The sequence below is a fragment of the Myotis davidii genome, unplaced genomic scaffold (genome assembly GCF_000327345.1).
Source record: "Myotis davidii unplaced genomic scaffold, ASM32734v1 scaffold1330, whole genome shotgun sequence".
Taxonomy (NCBI): Eukaryota; Metazoa; Chordata; class Mammalia; order Chiroptera; family Vespertilionidae; genus Myotis; species Myotis davidii.
The window spans coordinates 2357150-2362925 of NW_006283826.1; positions in this window are offsets into that span (position 1 = coordinate 2357150).

Consider the following 5776-nt stretch of genomic DNA (forward strand, 5'->3'; position numbering starts at 1 on the left):
TACCCTTCCTGGTGTTAAGCAGATGGATAAATCTGACATGTGTATGTATGGAATTAAGTTCCATGACTATCCAAACACACAAACCACTTCCATAGCATTTGGAATTACGCAATGGAAAATGTTTCCAGTGATGCCCTTTTATGTGTTAATTTTGCAAAATGTATTCTCAATTATAATTTCAAATCACCTGAGCAACAGAATAACATTAGAAGTTGTATAAAAACCAAGGACTTATTTAAATTTAGCATTAAGAAAACATTTTAATTAATTGGCACAAACTGAAGATAACCCATATTTAACAAGCCAGTTCCGGTTGAAACTTGCCAGAATATGACATATTGAATATTTGTTTTTGTCTAATACCCCTTAGACTAAGAAAAAAATTTTAAAGCAGAGGGTGAAAAATAATCTACTCCCTTGAGACTGAGGAAACTTTAATTAGACCCCTTTAAGGAAGCAATGTGCTTTCGTTAAAAAATTTTAAAATGTGTACTTTAAATGACCTTTAAATTTCAAGGCTTTTTCAAGACACAATTGTCCAATCTTCCTAGCAATGAACATGCCAGATATTTTAATTTCCTGCATATCTGCCAAGTTTGGAACAAGATTTAATTTTAAGGGGCCTCCCTTTAAAAAAAAAAAATACATTTTCTCGTATTTTGAAAGAGGTTTTTAAAATATATTTTGCCCATTTATATCTTGGAAACACGTGGACGACCTTCAAGTTTAAAAATTCTCCTCCATATTGACCTGGGACAGCCTTGGCTCATCCATTTTCAGTGCTACCCTCTTGTTTACTTTTCAGCATTGCATTTATTTAAAATACACGTTTTAAAAATCACATGGCCAGTGAAGCTGGGCCAAACGCTTTGAAAGAGTGAGTTTAGGGGGATTGGAGGGCGGGATGAAATGTCTCTGAGTAGCAGCTCTTTGTGTAGCATCTACTCTGTAATACAGTGTTGTGCAACTCTGCCCTACAACATAATGATAGTAGCTTGCGTTTTCTTATTACTATTCGTCCTAGAACTGAATCTACAGTCTTTTGCCAACATGAAGGTCTATGTCTCACCTCGCTACGTCTCCCTGAGGGGAGGGAGACAGGCCCCTTGTTTAGCGTACAGATTGTACAACAGATACTCGCCCAACTGCTTTTTTGTCTCTGCATTTTCAGCCTCACACACCCAAGCCTGGACTTACATCAAACAGAGCCGGGAAGAATGTAACTACACTCCCATCACCTCCTTACTCACACCTTTTTCTCTTTTTCAATCATGATGACCCCAGAGAGTCCAGCCCAGGGCAATAATGCAGAGAGAATCAGGAAACAGACCAGAAGAAATATTTTTTCATTTTACCAGCCTGGAGGGTTGCTGGGGTCCAACCCCAGCAGGTCCAGGGGTCCCCAAAGGTGTAGACGGAGTCAGCGAAGAAGGAATGGAGTCCTATCCAGGCAGGTTCTGTAGCCATGTTTTCTTGCTAGGTTTTCTGGCCATGTGATTTTTAAAACGTGTATTTTAAATAAATGCAATGCTGAAAAGTAAACAAGAGGGTAGCACTGAAAATGGATGAGCCAAGGCTGTCCCAGGTCAATATGGAGGAGAATTTTTAAACTTGAAGGTCGTCCACGTGTTTCCAAGATATAAATGGGCAAAATATGATTAATTACCCGCCTGGCACTTAGTGAAGGGGTTTTATTCCCTCCCTAACTTCAGGGGAAAATCTCTACCTGGGGAAACAACCTTTCTCGGAGAGGTGACCTTGGTTAAAACACATAGTGCCAAGAAGGTGAGCAAACATATTAAGAACAGAATGCCATATATGCCAGGTCCCTTGAAACAGCAAGGATGGACCGGCTCCCGGCAGAGGGCCTGTTATTAGTGTGACAGAATAATGTGACTGAGAAATTAATTGGACTTGTTTTCTACTCTGGACTCATCACAAAGACTACGGCCCCCCACCCCCACCCCACCCCCAAGCAATTAAGCCTCACAGAGTCCTGAGGTGCTGGGTTGGCCTTCCTCAGGGGAGCTCAGCTGCCTAGGAACTTAGGGATTTGGAGTTGAATTACCAAAAGGCCAGGCCCTTGGAGGGAAGGAGGCGGGAATGCTGTGTAAGAGGAGTGGCCCAGCTCCCCGAAGACTTCCACACAGGGGTGCAGAGCAGCAGCGAGGAGCAGGACGGTGGGTGAGAGCTGCATCGTGTGGTGTCCACGGCTGACCCACTGGCACGTGCACACGAACTGCCTGGACACCTAAAGTGCAATTTTGATTCCGAAGGCCTGGCGTGGGTCCGAGACTCGGTGTTTCTAAGAAGCTCCCAAAGGTGCCGGTGCTATCGGTCCTGGACCCCACTTGGAGTCGTAAGGGGTAAGGAGGAGTAGGTAGGACTTCAAAGGAGGCCACAGGAAAGTCTAAATTTGGAACCGCTGGAAGCAATGGCCAAAGTTCTGAGTGGCTGAGTTGTACACTGAGGCAAAGCACACTCTTACCAAGAGCTGCCCATCTCCAAAGGGATCATTTGTACAGACACAGAGCATCTATTCCAACAAACTACAGAAAGAACTGAGCACGAATAGCCCTTCTCCAAATTTCCTGGCCTATTTCCCCATGGCCTCTTAGGATTCTTAAATGACCCCAGGGAAGGGGAGGAACCCAACTCCCCATAGACTGAATTTCCAGACTACCTTGGCTTGGGAAAGGATCAGCGGAGGACCTGAGCCAAATATATTTAATCTAGGAGAATTAAGAAATGTTAATGTTTTTGAGCCCAAGTACCATGGAGCAAATTCATATGAGTTACCCTTTTAATCTCAAACTTAAACAGAATCGGATTCAGGAATCAATAAGTAACCATTTGTCAGTTTTTCTTTTCTTTTTTTAAATATATTTTTACTAGAGGCCCAGTGCACCACATTCGTGCCCTGGGGAGGGAGGAGGGTTCCTTAGCCCGACCTGCACCCTCTCACAGTTCGAGACCCCTTGGAGGATGTCCAGCTGCTGGCTTAGGCCCACGCAGGGAGCAGGCCTAAGCTGGCAGTCAGACATCCCCCAAGAGGTCTTTAGCGCTGCCACAGAGCCGGGAGAGGTTCCCGCCACCACTGCTGCACTTGCCAGCCCTGTGGGAGCACACTGACCACCAAGGGGCAGCTCCTGCATTGAGCATCTGCCCCCTGGTGGTCAGTGCCAGTTGGTCTATTTGCATATTAGGGTTTTATTATATAGGATTGATTTCAGGGAGGAAGGGAGAGAGAGATAGAAACATCAATGATGAGAAAGAATCGTTGATAGGCTGCCTCCTGCACACCCCACACTGGGGACTAAGCCCACAATGCGGGCATGTGCCCTGACCAGGAATCAAACCATGACCTCCTGGTTCATAGGTTGATGCTCAACCACTGAGCCAGGCCAGCCAGACCATCAGTTTTTCAATCAACAATGTTAGGGGCTGATGAGTGGATTTCCCTAAGCCCTGATATGGGGCATGTTGGGGCTTCTGATAAGAAAAAGTAGCTGAAGAACTCAAGTGCCCCAAAAGATCTGAGGACTTAAATTCCTTATCTGTCAATGATTTTGCCATGGTCACCAAAGAAAATGGCCCTTCCCCTTACACCCACTCTTCAAACTGCTCTTTGAGATTTTTTTCCTTCTTCAAGTCCTTGCTCTTCATTTAAATATGACTTCACCAGGGTAAACATGTTCAGGAGAAAGACCCAGTTTGATTTTCTTCTGCCAGCAGCATCCCCCTCTCTCATAAAAACAAGTCTTAAAAAGAAATGAAGGCAGAAAGTGCTGCGTCCCAAAGCTGAGTTTGTTCCAAAGCTGACAGGAACAAAATCCAGGGGCCCCTCTTCCCAATTCGATTTCAGGAGCAGATGCCTTTCACTGGTCATTTTGCTTGTCACCTCTCATCCAGCCATCTCCACGATCTGATGTTTTATGAAAGCATTTCCAAATCTGCTGCGGATTACAGAAGAAAAGTGTGTGCCTGCCACAAATCCATATGGAGATACCAGCTTGATTTGCCCTCAATCCTCCAAGTCTAAAATCAAAGCAGAAGGTAAGAAGGAATGGCCATATATTTTGCCTGATCTTCTGTCCTTGAGAGACAAAAAGTCACAAAGTGACCCTATAGTAGTTTTGTTGGGCCAACAGTTTTTTTGTTGTTGTTGTTTTTAACTTGTTGACATTTAACTATAGGAATTTCACACAAAAATCCAAATTTCTGGTTTCTCTTGACAACTTAGAAGATCTGGCAACATTTGGCTGCTGTCTCAAATGGCTGAATACTGGCGTAGTGGACATTTGTGATCCTCTGGCCGCCAGCAACTGCATCCCCTCTCTTACGTTCAGGAGAGGGTCCCGTTCATAAGGCTTGAAGAGGCAGATGCCTTTCCCATCAGGCAAGTCATCTACCAGGTACTCACTAGCAGATGACCCAGGCCAGGTCAGTTTGGGACGTCTCCCAGGCTTTTAAATGGGGTGCTAGTTTTAGGAAGAATCCAGGGCAGGAGAGAATTGGGAAATTCTTTCTGACAGTACAAATGGTGGAAGCAACATCCAGGTTCCAGGGACTGTAGGGGTCGACAGTAGCACCGGTTTCCTTACTGGCTTGGTTCTGTGGAGTGACTTTGACCGTGGTTTTAGTTCTATGGCCTGTCTCTGTCCCATTTCCCAAGCCCAGTTCTCCAGCCTGCCGGCTGATTGTGAGCTATTCAATATTTCCTTGCTGCATCCCTTTTCCATTTAAATCTTTCATCTAGAAATTCTGCTTCTTGAGGCAGGGCACAGTTTCCATCAAATCATCTTTCTTTAAAAAATAAAGTTTATATCCTCACTTCCAGGCTACATATAGACATGTGAGCTTGTAACCCTGGTCTTCACCTCCCCCTTTCTCTTCAAAGTGATAGAATTTTGGCACTGGGAGAGAGGTTAAAAATCCCCTACCATGAGGATCACAAAGTAATGAGAAAAGTTTGCCCCATTTACATCAAGTCCCCTTACATCTCATTGGTCAGAATTGGGTCACTTGTTTCACCCTGTAAGCCAATCGGGAGCTAGGGTTGCTGTGATCAGCTTAGTCTATAGTTCAAATTTGGCTGAATATTAGAGTCACCTAGAAAGTATTTTAAAATACCAATGCTGGTCAGGTTCAGACGGCTTCACAGGGGAGTTTTACTGAGCATTCAAAGAAGAACTAACACATTTACACCTCAAACTATTTCAGAAAATCCAAGAGGAAAGAACACTTTGAAACTTTTTATGAGGCCAGCATTATCCAAAATCAGATAAAGACACTACAAGAAAGAGAATTACAGGCCAATATTCCTGATGAACATAGATGCTAAAATCCTCAACAAAATATTAGCAAATTGCATCCAGCAATATATTAAAAAGATCATACACAATGACAAAGTGGGATTTATTCCAGGGATGCCAGGCTGGTACAGTATTCACAAATCAATAAACATGATACATCACATAAACAAACTGAAAGACAAAAATCGCATGATCATATCAATAGATGCAGATAAAGCATTCAACCAAATCCAACACCCATTTTTTTATAAAAAACTCTCAGCAAAGTGGGAATAGCGGGGGCATATCTCAACATGATAAAGGCCTTATATGACAAACCTATAGCCAATGGGCAAAAACTAAAACCATTTCCCCTAAGAACAGGAACAAGACAGGGATGCCCACTTTCACCACTCCTGTTTGACATAGTACTGGAAGTGCTAGCCATAGCAATTAGACAAGAAGAAATAAAAGGCATCCAA